At 42.6% G+C, this 15,511-nt stretch overlaps 1 long non-coding RNA gene across 1 annotated transcript; it reads left to right on the top strand.

Moving 5' to 3' along the window:
- The first annotated feature begins 5 nt into the window (after positions 1-5).
- On the top strand, positions 6-11,256 carry LOC122458055. The gene is made up of 2 exons (XR_006277875.1): positions 6-233; positions 5,289-11,256. It is a non-coding gene; the product is annotated as an uncharacterized LOC122458055 (long non-coding RNA).
- Positions 11,257-15,511: the final 4,255 nt, after the last annotated feature.

The raw sequence follows: 15,511 nt of genomic DNA, 5'->3' as shown, positions 1-15,511 counted from the left end.
TGGCAGGGCGAGGGGACGTCACGCGACTCTGCGAGCTCCGCTGGCCGGTGCTCGGCGGCGGGGTCGAGCGGCGGTTGCTCAGAAGGGGTTGGGCCCACCATTGCTCTGCGGCGGTGGGGACGTGGCTTCTGGGCCGCCATTGCTCTGGTGGGGAGGTGGTCCACGTCGTCAGCGATTTGGGATGCTAAGGAAGTTACGGGTATTGGAAACGTTGCCACAAAGGCCTGTAAACGGTGAGGCCCTGAAGTAGGGACCCCAAGTAGTTGTTGGCTTTCAATGGGACTTGGGTCCCTAACGCTCCCTGAGGTGCTTGTGGACAGCCCCCCCCCCCTTCACTGTGTATAAAGTGCCTGGTGAAGTTTTCATGTGATATAACTAATAAGTAATAATCCTTGGGAGTGCTGGTGGACTTGGCAGAAACACCAACTCAGCCCCAGCGGCAGCTGGCACCAGGGACTGGACTGAGAGCGGGTCCAACACTATTCACACAGCCCACCAAACAGTCGTCTGGTAACTCAGCGAAAGCAACCGGGCTTGATGTGAAAAGCCTCCACGTCCCATTACTAGTCCCTGACAAGAGTCATGTTTGTTTAACTTTTCTGTAATGTGACAAGAGGATTTTCTCCTTATAATACTCTTCCACTTGTCCGTGTTTCCTTCCATGCGGTACTAGTTTATTTCATGTATTCTCATCTCATTTCTGTTCTCCCTTGCTGCCACTTTTTAATTTCTCCCTCCATCTCTGTTACTATTTAGCTATATAATTGTATTTAACCTTGCAACGAATTGTAGGATTCAAATGATATGAAATACACCATGTGCCAGATTTTCTGGTCCAGCTGAGTTGCACTCAATGTAGGAACAAGGCAGGGGAAGTGTCTTCAAGCCACCTTTGTATTCCTAGTTTCAGAGTAGCAGCCGTGTTAGTCTGTATTCGCAAAAAGAAAAGGAGGACTTGTGGCACCTTAGAGACTAACAAATTTATTTGAGCATTAGCTTTCGTGAGCTACAGCTCGCTTCATCGGATGATTTTCCACTGAATGCATCCAATGAAGCGAGCTGTAGCTCACGAAAGCTTATGCTCAAATAAATTTGTTAGTCTCTAAGGTGCCACAAGTCCTCCTCTTCTTTGTATTCCTGTGACTCTAGCCCTACTCCAGCAGCACATAACAGCTGGGAATACATTTTAAATGAGTACCTGGGAATTCTCCAGATGCCATAGAGCCAGTGCAACAACTGAACACCTCAGTGTCTCTCTCTGTCTCACACACACATGCCTCACTGTGGGCAGGTGACTGGAGAGCTCCAGTGACAAAGTGACCGCTTGAATCTATGGTCAGCAGGTGTAAATGGTTAATTTATACTGGAGGCTGGTTCCATTTCTTTAAATACAGTTAATTTCTCCTTCTACCTGTTATTAGTTAAAAGGTGCTGGTAAGGGAGAAAAATTTGTTTTCAGATAGGGTGACCAGATAGCAAGTGTGAAAAATCAGGACAGGGGAGGGGGAATAATAGTTTCCTGTATAAGAAAAAACCCTGACTATCGGGACTGTCCTTATAAAATCAGGACATCTGGACACAGGCGCCGGCTTCTAATTTTCCCTGGGGGTGCTCAGGCCCAATTCCCACCTCCACTCTACCCCTTCCCCAAGACCCACCCTTTAGCCTGCCTCCTGCTCCACCTTGCCCTGCCTCTTCCCACCCCTCCCCCAAGCACACCCCATCCCTGCTCCTACCCCTCCCTCTCAGTGCCTCCTGCATGCTGCATGAGTGAGGGGGTGGGAGAGGAGCTTGGCTGCTGGTGGGTGCTAAGTACCCGCTGATTTTTTTCCATGGGCGCTCCGGCCCTAGAGAATGCACAGAGTCGGCATGAGGTGGGTTGGAAAGTAGATGAGGCAGAGAAATGGAGAGAAGACCGATCAGCTGGCACAAATGCCAGCAGAGTCAGGTTTAGTTCAAGCAATGGTGAGATTGGTGAAGAGGAAACCAATACTAAATGAACAGAGGGACTAGTGAAGGGAGTAGAACCAGGCAAAGTCTCGTGCACTGTTTAATGACGTGGTCTTGCTTATCGGAGTGTATGAAGAGGTGAACAAAAGGCAAGACTTTGGAAACTATAGGAAAGGATGTCCTCTAAACCAATGGCTCTCAACCTTTCCAGACTACTGTACCCTTGTCAGGAGTCTGATTTGTCTTGTGTACCCAAGTTTCACCTCACTTTAAAACTACTTGCTTACAAAATCCAATATAAAAATACAAAAGTGTCACAGCACACTATTACTGAAAAATTGCTTACTTTCTCATATTTACCCTATAATAAAATAAATCAATTGGAATATAAACATTGTACTTAATTTCACTGTATATAGTATCTAGAGCAATATGAACAAGACATATGAAATTTTAGTTTGTACTGACTTCACTGGTGCTTTTTATGGAGCCTGTTATAAAATTAGGTAAGTATCTAGGTGAGTTGATGTAGATGACCTCTTTGTACCCCCAGGAGTATGTGTATTCCTGGTTAAGAACCACTTCTCTAAACAATATTCTCAATGCTCACGGTGAAATCTATTTAAGTGTGGAGGAACTGCACAAGGCCTTGCACAACACTTGAGCCTTGTAGTCATACTGTGCATGGGGAGCAGAAAAATGATCACAAATTGAAGTAAGCTCCATAAGATCTCTAAATTGTCACAATTACTCTTTACTGTGTACTCTTCCAAATTAGACTTGTAAGCCCATTGGAAAAGAAACCATGTCTACATATGTACTTGTACTACTTAGCACAGTGGAGCTTCAATCCTGACTGTGGACTTTGGGTAGGACTAATATTCACTATAATGTTAATATTGATATAAATTTATGGTCCCTTTGTCCATACACAGAGTAGTGGTCATACCGCAAGACACTACACAAAAAACACAACTATAATAGGCTATATTGTATTATTGAGAACTGATAGTGATTATGTAATTAAAGACTGTACAATAAGTAGAGTTTAGGGTGCATGTGCAACCTTAATTTTGCCATTCCCTGATTTTGGGAGCTTGAGCTGTATCCTTAAGATTCTCTAGACACATAGATTAGCTAATCCTTACAGTGTTCTAGGGAAACATTTACAAATGGTGAAACTGGCTCCAAGAGAAGTTAATTGCACAGGGCCACAGAAAGAGTCAGTGTTAGAATGAGATTACAGCCCCAGAGCTTCTGGCACACTCTTCTGTCAGGAACTTTAAAGGCTGACAAACCAATGACATTTAAAATGTCTTTTTCTTCCTTTACAAAATAGTCTTCCTGATCCTGTCTACTCCCCTCAGGCAAACCAGGCTACAACCCTGTAAAATGGACACTGTTTACTGAATAAATCAGTAGGAGCTGCAACAGGGAGGCAAGAATTTAGGCCCAGATCCTTAAAGATATTTAGGTGCATAAATCCTAGGGGAGTTAGGCACCTAGATACTTTTGAGGTTCTGGGCCTTAGGGCTCAGCAGATCAAGAGGAGAAATGTAAAGCATAAACTGCATGTATAAAGGAGGAGTAGATTCTCTGGAAAAGAAAGAGTTAAGGGGAACCTAAAGTTTTCTGGATAACTTTGAAACTTAGATGGGTGAGTTGAATTGTAAGCAGGGGTACTGAACATAGATTAAATGGAATTGGTTGATTTTAGGATGTCATTTAAAACCCTTAAATAATAAAGTGTGGCACTGTTCTGAAAAATCCTGCATAATTTACTCCTGGGTGAATTTTGTGCCACTGTGCATGCGCAGAATTTGTGTCTCCTGTAGATTTCTTTGCAGAAAAATGACATTCTGATGGGGAAGCCCCAAGAGCGGTCATGCAACCCTCCCAAACAGTATGTTTAGGGTGCCCAAGCAGCTAGCAGAGAGGTAAATCACTGTGGGGCAGGAGGCAGAACTGGGGAAGACCCAGCTGGTGGCTCCTACCCTGGGTCAGGCTCAGCCACTAGTCACAGCTGAGCTGGGGAGGACAGGACTTCCTCTTCCCCTGCATGGCATCCAGTGCCAGGTCACACCCACCTCCAGATTTCTCCCCTAGCTGCAGGAAGCCCTGCAAACTCCCCCTGCCCCCGCTTCCTGCACTAATTGCTCCTCAGCTGCTGGGGGAGGGATTCCTATACAGGGAGCTGCTCCCCTAGCTGCTCAACCCCCATGCATCCAGACCCTTGGGCTGAGCCTCACCCCCCCTCAACCCACACCTGGATCCTGCACACTAAGCCCCTCTACACTTGGATCCTGCCTTGCTGAGTCTGCCTGCCTGCCCAAACTGAGCGGCAGGGCCTTGGGGTGTTTCTGGGGCAGGCCTGGTCCTTGCTCTGTGTCAGGGTTGGGTGCAGCTTCACAGCTGAGTCTGTGTCCCAGGGGGAGAGTGATCTCCCACCTCTGGGCAGCCAGTGGCCTGTGCTGTGTTGGAATGTCCACATTTATTTGACAAATAAAATTTGCAGAATTTTTAATTTTTTGGTGCAGAATGCCCTCAGGAGTAATAATTGCAGGGGGTCACCAGTTGACTTGTGCGAGAAGCTACTGAAAGAATACTAGGGTTGTGTCTACTGTGTGGTTGAAACGAAGCAAGCACAAACTTTGAACAAGGTTTGCCTATACAATGTGGACACATTTTCCCCCTCCTCTGAGAAATATGCAATACCACCAAGTCATCTATAGTACTGTTTTATAACAGAGATCTCAGAAAAGCCACTGGGCTAGAGAAAGCATGCAAGCAGCAATAGGAACTAGTCCTGTAAACACACACATGACTGTGCCATATCATAGGTGCTAACTCTCTGGGTGCTCCAGGGCTAGAGTACCCACGGGGGGAAAAAATGCTGGGTGCTAAGCAGTTCCTCTCCCTCTCCCCAGCGCCTCCCACCTGTCAGCAGCCCCACCAATCAGCACCTACCCCTCCCTCCCAGTGCCTCTCACCTGCCACGATTACCTGTTCCATGGCATGCTGGAGGCCCTGGGAGGAGTGGGGAAGGAGCAAGGGCAGGGTATACGCAGGGGAGGTAAGGGGTGGATGTGGGAAGAAGTGGGGTGGGGCCTTGGGAGAAAGTGTGAAGTGGGGGCCAGGACTGGGGCAGTGTTGCACCCCAAGGGTAAAATCCTGGCTTTGTTGAAGTCAATGGGCATTTTGGCCATTATTCCATTCTATTATGGAAGTTAGGGCCATCATTTCACCCCAAATATTTACAAAACATGAATCAGATCCCCCAAAATCATGACAGTGGCTTAAAAATCACAACACTAATTAGGTGTTTGTGTTTTTGTTAGAGCATGGAGCGGTCACACTTTCAAGCTTTTGTCCACAACCATGAGATCAAGAACCTTACTATTTTAAATGAAAGCTGACATTCTCAGGTAAGAAGGTGAGCCTAGCATCTGGGACTTTTAAGAAAAACACCAAATATTGTGACTAACAAAATTGTGAGAGTTAGCAATACAGTCACTGCTTCCCTGGTTTAAATGCTGTTGTTGCTAGCACTGTTGAGGTGGGAGTGTGGTCAGGGTGATAAAGAACATCCGTGAAACATAATTTATTTCTTTGCTCAAATTTTTTCCTTTGTTTCTCTGGTGAAATTTTCTCAAGAGTCCATTCTGGAGGAAGAAGGGGTTGTTCCTTAGAGCAACAGTGTTTCATTCTCTGGGATTTTACAAATATGAAGAAACCCAGTAATATCACATAAACAACCTCACCAGTAATAAATGCTATTGCTACAACAATTTATGGCAACACTTACATCTGCATGCTCTCTTTCACACAAAATATTTAGTGTCTCTAAAAAGTAATCTTCATAGTGCATCTCAGTCAGTCTGCAAAGTAACATGCGCCAATGAGATTGACAAGTTATAAGTGTATTTTTATTTTCAGCGTCATCAATCCTGGATTTGTACAAATAAAACAAGATCATCTATTTTTGATGATCATGTAACAAGCCATTCCAATAATAAAGGTCTCAATTCAGGGCTTTTAGTCTACCTAGTTTATTCCCTGTTCAGTGGGGAAAAAATGAACCGAAAAGCCACATTAATGTACTCCTAGTAGGCATAATCCCTTTAGTTCCCTATATTACTGTAAGTGAACACATCACCAGACTTTGTTTGTATTCAAATATTTTCAGAGAGGGAAAATCATTCCAAGCTGATCACATCACAAGGCCAAAAATTTCAGTAGACACCATTTAAACCATTACAATAAATAAAAGCATTATTTATTAATAAGATTGTACTATAAACACTTCATTTATATTCAGAGAACTCTGGGTCCCTAAAGAAATTTGCCTTTGAATATAATACCCACAACAAACTTTGCATAAGTAGAGTTATGATGTTATATCCGTAATTTAATTCAGAAAGATGGAAAGTAGCCTGAGTGGGGCTGGAAAGCATTACTAGTTTCTGTAAGATCAAATAAGATTATAATTGAATGGGATGGAAATGTAGCTCTGTATAACAGTAACTCACCAAGACAGAGTAAGAATACTGTGTCTTTTGAATAACATTCATATTTTATTTATTATTGATTACTTATTTTACATCAAATCTACTTTTGATTAGCAGGTAATGCTGAACAGACTGTAGCAGCAATATGCACATTGGATACCTTGCTATATTTAAGAATGCCATACTTTACACCTGAGAGAAATGCATGCTTAAAGTTTTTAAAGGTTACTGGTACAATGGAACCACTTGCCCAGTCCCCCATCCCCTGGGTAGCTCAGGGAGCCAGCCGGGTGGGGAGCCAGCTGCCCAACTTCCCAGGTAGATCAGTCAGCCCACCCACCCGCCAGGCAGGCAGCCTGGCCTCTGAGGATCCAGGATTCCTAGGCAACCCACCAGCCTGTTCCACCAACAAATGTTCAGCCAGCTCTACCGAGGGCAGAGTTGACCCTATATTGGAACATGGTTAACAGTTCTCAAAAACCAAAATGGGATCCAAATCTGGCTTTCAGGTCTTGATTTAGCAAGCTACTTAAGAATGTGATGAATTCCATCCCTATTTAGGAAAGCACTTAAGCACAGACTGAAGTGTCACTGAAGTCAGTGGGATTGCAGCATGTATTTAAGTGCTTTGCTGAATTAGGACCTTGGACTCTTGTTGGCTGTTCAGGGCTACCAGGTGTCAAAAGTAGTAGAACATGGCTAAAACAACTGCAGACTCAGGGCCAAATTCTGCATCAGTGTAACTGACTGGAGCAGTTACTTATGATGTCAGAAGATGTGACTGAATAAAGCCAGGGAACTGGTCTGCTGAGTAAGAAAATGCCATTTTTACATACTTTTTCCTGTCCATCATTGCACGTTAATGATTAAGGCTAGGATTTAGTCATGGGTCCCCAGGACCGATGCTCGGATGCTCCCCAGGTCCATTGCTGCAGCTGCCCCGGGACCGCCGTCACTGGGGTGCTCCTTGGGGCCAGCTGCATCAGCCGCTGCAGCTGCAGACATTCCATGAACTCCATGACAGAATCGCAGCCTAATTAATGATTTCACACTATAATGCTTCTCTTGTTGAAGTAGATAGTCACCTTAGAGCTCCTCAGTAGGTGGGAAAAAAAAAATCAAAAACCCTCTTTGATGGGGAGTCCACCCCACATGGTTAATGGACAATTAACCTTATAGGGTGCACCTGTAGGAGAGTCAGGACCTGCTACAGCCTAGGCCAGGTCTACACTACAGACCTATATCAGTATAACTAACATTGCTTGAAGGTGTGAAAAATCCACACCCCAAATGATGTAGTTATATTGACCTAATCCACCCTGTAAACAGTGCTATGTTGACAGGAGGGCTTCTGTTGACATAGCTCTCAGAGAGGTGAATTAACTATACCGTTAGGAGACTCTCCCCCTTTCGTGTAGTTGTGTTTTCACTAAAATGCTGCAGCAGTGCAGTACATGAAGACACGTCCTAATTGAAGATGAAGCCTACCTGGGCAGGAGCAGGCAGGAGCTCGTATAAAACCAACAAGGTGACAACAGTTGGGGGCTGCAGGTAGGAGCTCTGCAGTCACTCTCAAGAGAGAAGGGGAGTTAGCTAGGGTTGGAGGGAGATAGTGGGCAGCCACTCTGAGCACAGAGAGGTGGCTAGGAGGAAACCCAGGGAGGGAAAGCCCTGGGATCCTGTCCCTGACAGAAGGGTTTACCAGAGGAGTTGTGGGGAAGAAAGCTTGTGGAAAGCAGAGTAGGAAGAGCCCAGGGAAAGAGCAGCAAGGAGGAGACTCTGAAGACCTTGGCTAGATGATAGGGTCCCTGGGCTGGAACCTGAAGTAGCGGGCAGGCCTGGGTTCCCCTACCAGCCATTGGGGAAGTGGTACAGACTGGGAATTGTCAAGGAGGATGGCCTGGGATGGTGTACCAGTCCAGCAAGATGATACCCTGGAAGGGGAAAACTATATATTGACATGGCCAAAGGGCTGAATCACAAAGAGAGAGCACCGTGAGCCCTGGAGAGCAAGAGGGACCATGGGATAAGTGAGCAACAGAAGCGGGAGCTAGACTGGAGGAAAGCTGATCCCCAGACCCAGCACCCTCCACACAGTACTTCCTATTCCAAGGGTAGTTTAGATACTGTCAGTTTAACAGCAATAAAAATGGGGGTGAGTGTATTGTTAATACACTTTCATAACTTTAATTTAGTTTTATGTGCTGTGCAAATGGAGACTGCATTCTGTTATGCCTGTCACTGGTTTATGGCCACTGGAACTACACTTTGGAATCCATTTTCGTCCCGAGACACAAAAATTAAATACGCTGGGCAGGGACATCAGCTTGAGAAGAATTATGTATTTAAATAGTTGAGAGGTATTTAAATAGTTGAGTGAGACTAGTGCACTGGGTAAATCCAGTCTGCTACAGTAGCTAAATCTAGTGCCCTAGATAAAACCCCTGCTTCTCTTTACAAGCAAAGCCTGTAAATGTTTTGCACCATTTCTTGCTTCTCTCTGTTAACTGTGTTAACTTATTTAGCATGTGGATTGTGGTGGCTTTATACATTTGCTGCCAAATAAGCTGAAAGAACTAATCAGATCACAGAGAATTGCACATGTTTATGAAGCAGGCTCTCTCTATTGAATGCCCAGTATATATGTAGTCATTTAAGTGGGGCAAAAGGCCACTTTCTAAAGATTTTGTTCATAAGGGAACTGTTTTCCTTTGACGAGTACTTGATCAGATTAAGTACTGTGAACTAGGAGGTAAAGTAATATCTGTAAAATCTGACTAACTACAGTATTTGCAAGGCCAGTATGGAGAACATGTTAGTAGTGGTTCCAGACTAGTAAGAATAATAAAAACTTCTAAACTTTTCAAAGAACCATGATGTTTCTTAAAGGGAGTAACAACTGTCTGAAGTGTTTCACTACTACAGTGATAGGTGCTATGGAATTCTACAGAGGGATAGTAATGTATGTTGCTGGTGTATACGATACTGTCCTTGCTGTTTCCTGTATGGCTTTGTTAACTGGAGGGCTGGCTGGCTGGATCCTGTGTGTTTCAGGATGTCCAGGAGTTTCTATATTGTGTCCTGGATCTCCTCTAAAGAGATTTGGAGCTCTTCTTCCACCCTCCATAGCAGCTCCTGGAATTGCTGTGGTTGTCCAGAGAAGACAGTGAAGCTGGGTCAGGAGATGAGGAAGTTACCTTCATCAGTAAGCAGCAGAACTAGCTCTTATTCTTCCTCTTCTCTGAGCTCAGGAGAAAGTTCTAGTTGCTTTGTGAGGGGTGATATGACTCAGTATTAGACACCACAGACTGAGTGTCACATGTACAGGTCTCATAAGCCCCAAAGGCTAGCTTGAGGGGTTGAAGAGAGTTGTGGAGGTCCCCAAGGCATTGGTACTGCTGGAGCCAAAGGGGTAATCCCAGTTGGATGTGGCTGGTTTCAGAAAGCTCTTGATCTCTTGTCTCAACTCATCGCCCTTGGTGAAAGCAATGATGGTTCTTCCAGCACATCTGATTTTCCCAATGACAAAAAAGTCAGATTGGGCTCAATAGGCAGTGCAGTCGTTCCTGTTGAAGGAACAGCTAGTAGACAGTATGCAGGATGGACTTCTCTTCTCATAGCCCATTGTCTCCTGACACTCAAAAAACCACCAAAAACCCTGGTGAGGATTGAGGGGATCTGGACTGGGGCTCTGTGGATCTGGGAGAACACAGATGTTCTCTAGAGTGGTGTACCTTTCTGCTTGCCTAACTCTGGTGGGACAAGCAGCGTGGGAAGGCTTAATTGGCAGATCCTTACAGGTCATGGCAGGACTGCCAGTGAATGAAACTCCCATCGAGTGCTCTTTGATGGTACCAGTGATTCTCGGTTCCTCGACATGGATGGTATCACAGGTAGTGGCATTGCTGGTGTGGAGTCCAGTACTGGTGGAGCCTTACCCCTGTGTGCCTCTTTATCATGGCTCTGAGGCTTAATATGTCCTAAGTCCTTGGACACTGGGCAGTTTTGTATGCAAGAAGTCAAGGGCAACAAATAGAAAAGGATCAGCTCTTGTTTTTCCCTCTCAACTTTAAGCCTAGCTGTGAAAGGTAAGCAGAAAAATTAGTACCATTAACTAACTGATACACTCCTACTAAAGGAAGGGGTTGAGTAAAGTTTCCCCTGAAGTCCAAAGAGTAGTGACCTCAACCATGTTTTCAATATAAATCCCCTTCGCACCACCCACAAGATCTTTGCTGCAAACTCCCCCGTCCCTTTAATTTAGCCTTAGTACTCCTACCTATACATCCAGAAATTTTAAAGCTCACAGATAAAAGGGAAAATTTATTTTGGACCCACTGGTTTGCAGCTCTACTGCTGGAAAAACTAAGGGAAGGTAACATTAATGTAGGGAATCAAATGGCAAAGAAAACAGATATTTGACTAAAAGATCACCTGGTGGTAAAGACTAAATTTCTTTCCTGCTGCTTTCAGGATTTCATCCTGAAACCCTTCCTCAGGGGTGTAGTCCTTAATTACAGATTTATGGGACTACTCACCATTAAATTAAATGGAGTGTACGCATAAATAAGTAATCCCTGCTTCTTGGATTATTTTGAATGCAAGATTACTCTGTCAAATGTTTCTCAGCTGTAAAATGCATGTTGGCAGGGATCTTGAATTACTCTAGTAAATCTGTACACATGGTGTTTTATCTTTTACATTGCTTTTCTATTGATTCACTGCTACCAAGAATACTAAGATCGATGCAGATAGTCTGTTTAAAAAATAAAATAAAATCAATTTTGTAAATTCCTGAGTTGCTGAGTGCTGTTTCTTTCGAAAAGCTATAAACCTCGAAACTCATTAAATCATCCATGAAATGATTTCATAGAATATCTCAGAAATGTACTTCGGTTTTATCTTAAATTTTACCATCCATGCAGGACTTGCCTATTCAGAGATATGTCTCTATAATTCTTGGATTAAATATTTAAACACACAAACTTCCTCTCTCCCCCAGTCACTTTTTATTCTTAATGATAGAGCAGTTAGCCCCTAGACAGAGATTAAGGCTTGGATTTTTAAAGCAACATACAGGAATTATCCTAAATTCCACTGAAATTCACCAAATTCAGTGGAATCTGGGGACAAGAATCCCTTAAATTCCTTTGAAAAAAGCAGCCCAGTTTCCCAATACAGGTTCTTGGGCCAGTAAATGAGCCTCCCTTACTAACCTGTACATAAGTCCCCTTGTTTTCAGTTTAAACCAATTTTTACTAAAAAAATCCTAGGGTTTTACAATAAGTATTAGTTTTTTTCCAATTTTCACTCTACTGTTGAATCATTCAAATATGTAAAAAATGACTTGTTTTATTAGGAAAATACAATATATTGCATAAAATATGTATTATGATAATACATTAGTCTGTGTGTATATGCAAGTAGGCTATGTATTAGTCTAGAAGATATACACAATAAACAAACAGGCACGCATTCAAACTGTGAAGTGCGTGCATGTCTGAATGTACTGATTAATCTCACACCCACCATGTACCTGTTTCAAAATGTTAGCAGATAATGGTTTAAAGATGTGACACACTAAAATGGGGAAAAAACAAAAACAGGAGAAAAGGATGAAGTTGAGTGTATGCGTTGCAAATGGTGTGGCCCAACTATTAAATGTAAATACTTATAGGCTAATAGTTCTAAGTCTACAACAGTAAACTGTTTATTCAAATGAATCATTTGATTTAGGGATTGGAGATGTTTTTTTCTTAAATTCAGAGGTGGCATTGTGTTTGTAGTTCTGCAGCAAGCCACACTGAAGTCCATTCATCAAAGAATTAATCTACTGAATACGTTTTCCCCATCCTTCCATCCACCAAAATAAACCCAGATATTTACCCATAAAAAGTATTAATAGTTTTCTCCACTGATTTTCACCCGTTGTTGTTGTGGTAGTAATAAACACCAATAAATTCCTGGGAAAAATTAAAAAAATCAAAACCAAAAATGAAAGGCCCTACCTATACGGTTACATAGGGCTTTATCCTGTAGCAAAGAAATCTAAGGCTCTGTAGGGCCAGTACAAGGCCTATTTTGAGGAATCAAGTGGTACATAGTCTTTGGCTGGCCCTTTGCACAATGGCACATGAATTTTGTGTATAGTTTACCAAACACATACACCTTTTCTCTTGATTGTCCTCTTGGGTTCCACATACCTCACAAAATGAAAAGATATGCCTGAAAAGATATGCCTGAATAGATACAGCTACCTCCACTAACTGGTTGCTCATATTGAACTATATTACCTCTAACACACTGGGCTTGGCTTCTCTATGCACAAAGTTTGATTTTTTCCTAAAGAGACTTTGGCCTGGTCTACACTGGAGGGGGAAAATCAATCTAAATTACACAACTTCAGCTATGTGAATAATGTAGCTGAAGTCGACGTACTTAAATCTACTCACCGCGGTATCTTCACTGTGGTGAGTCTATGTGTGACGCTCCACCGTCAACTCTGCCTGTGCCTCTCGCTCCGGTGGAGTACCAGAGTCGAAAGGAGAGCACTCGGTCAATTTATCACATTTAGACTAGATGCAATAAATCGACCCCCGCTGGATGGATTGCTGCCCGCTGATGCAGCAGGTAATATAGACAAGCCCTTCACCTATATTCAAGGAAAAGAAAAGTCTTAAAGGACTCTGCTTCATAACAGCATCGTGGCTGAAGGCGTCACTAGGAAGCTTGGTAGTCTGGCCAGGTGCACTACATGTCCAGTAGCCTTTTCTAATCAAGGAAAATAGATCAGCTGGGCTCTCCCCCAGCCCTCCTGAGCTATCAGAACACAGGAAGAACTTCAGCTAGTAGCTCTAAAATGAGAGACTGAAATGGAAGAATTAATGAGAAAATGCAAAGATAAAATGCAGAGCGAAACTTGTGAACCAAAAAAATGGAATGGCACGTTCTAGAAATTAGTCTGGGGAAGTTCTCTGGCCTCTGTTATACAGGTAAGACTAGATGATCACAATGGTTCCTTGTGGCCTTGGAATCTATGAATTCTTTACTCACATCGCTAATCTCAAAGGAACTACTCCCATGGATGACTTGAAGGGCCTTTGGATCATACCGACAAGGGCTGCAGGATCAGGATCATGGTTCACAAGAACAGCAGTCTCTCTGACTCTCTGCAAACCATTAATGACAAGTAATTAATTTATTGTTGATTTGACAAGAGATTGTTACTCATCTTTAACAGTACAAATTCATACTTGACTATCCATACCTTCTGCAAATGGCTGGGTATGATAAATATGTGAAACTGGACTTCCATTTAAAGAAAGTGACTCAAATCTTTTGTCTGTAAAGTAAGCGTTTGTTAAACAAACAAAAAAGATGAGATAATTTTAAGTGTGATTTTAGAAAAAGGAAGTTGAATAGTCAGTGTAGCTTCAACAGGTCAGAATATGATTTTATTTGCCCTAGTGTAAATTCAGATTAACTTCATTGACTTCAATAAATTTATTCTGTATTTACACCAATATAATGGAGATAGAATCAGGCCCAAATGTTACCTAATTAAATAGGCTAGGAAGCAAGCTTGATATACTCTGGTTCATAGTAGCCAATGCTTTTGTTAACAATTAGATTTAATTGTTCATCTTGTTCAAAATCATCTCTTTCAAAGACATCCTGACTATAAACCAGCTGAGTAATGACCTTCTAACAGTACGTAAATTATTTTCAAGTATTTTGTATTTGTACATTAACACACAATTAACTAAGGAAAAAAAGCCCCTCCAAGTCCAAGAAGCAACGTGACAAAACACCAAAAGAAAAACTAAGCGCCTTAATTTTATTATGGTGTAACCAGCTGTAAAGAATTACTGGTCTAAAGCACAGTGTGTAATTGTCCTATTCTAAACATTTACTAAAGCCTATAAATCACAGCAGTCCCAAGAAGTGATGCCACCATTGGCCCGGTGTGATCTTATTTTTAAAAAAGTCTACAATTCTCTGCTATTAATGCAAATATAGACATATCCCACAGCTTAGGATTTCATGGATGTTGTATTTCCTTTTCTCAGTGCCAACCACTTAGAGATCAGGAAAATTATAGTAACATGTCTACAGTTTTGGACTGATTGTATTAGTTGCTTCATACTCAGCCAGAAGCAAAGATCTTCCTTCTTGGAATCTAAAGAACGTATGTTTTTTTTTTCCCCCTCACACTTAAAGCTGAATAGGCCCTTAAAGGATCTGATCCATTGCTACCAATGAGCATGGGATATAATGCAAAACAATGGCTATGCCAAAAAAAAAAAAAAACGACTAGTGGGAGAGTAAATAGAAGGTTGTAATAAATTATTAGGTCATGCAGAATATCCATGTACTTGCTTGACAGCTAATTTTGTTCGTGGTGGGAAGATTCAGGAGGTGCCTAATAAGAGGAAATAGTTGGCATGGCTTCATCATTGCTTAGATTTATGGCATGGCTAACAAGCTGGCCACTACACAAGACAAATCAGCCTACCACCTCTTATTACTGATTACTCAGTAATAGCTTCAGCAGCTTAATGAGTGGCAAACGCAGTCCCATTAATTTGGCAAGAGAGAGGAGGAAGAGGAGGAGACATGCACCCAAAACAGACAAGAGTGTGAGAAATCCCTTAACCTCTCCACCAGTGTAGTGAGAAGTTGCCCCCTATACATCACTGGTGGGGTGAGACAGGCAAAAGAGATAAATTTTGTGTATATATTTATAAGATATATATTAATATATCTGCAAACTTCTAATAGCAATAGAGAAAGTGGTTCAGGTCCAAGTGATGGTTCTCCATTTAATTAGGATGCTATGTCAACCTGCAGCTCAATGTCACCAGAGAGTGTGAAATGTGAGACTTAGTGCCACAGAGGATACACTAAAAAAACAGAGAATCTATAAGAGCTAAACGATGGGCTTGCCCCTTACTCATCAGACAGGAAATAACCCTTGTTCATGAAACCTGCAGTGGCTTTTGCTTTCTTGTCACCAGCTCTTACGGGTGCTAGTTACATAGCACATTGCCTGA

The sequence above is a fragment of the Dermochelys coriacea genome, chromosome 11 (assembly GCF_009764565.3).
Source record: "Dermochelys coriacea isolate rDerCor1 chromosome 11, rDerCor1.pri.v4, whole genome shotgun sequence".
Taxonomy (NCBI): domain Eukaryota; kingdom Metazoa; phylum Chordata; order Testudines; family Dermochelyidae; genus Dermochelys; species Dermochelys coriacea.
Note: the sequence above shows the minus strand (reverse complement) of the source record. Positions and strands in the feature narration are given on the sequence as shown.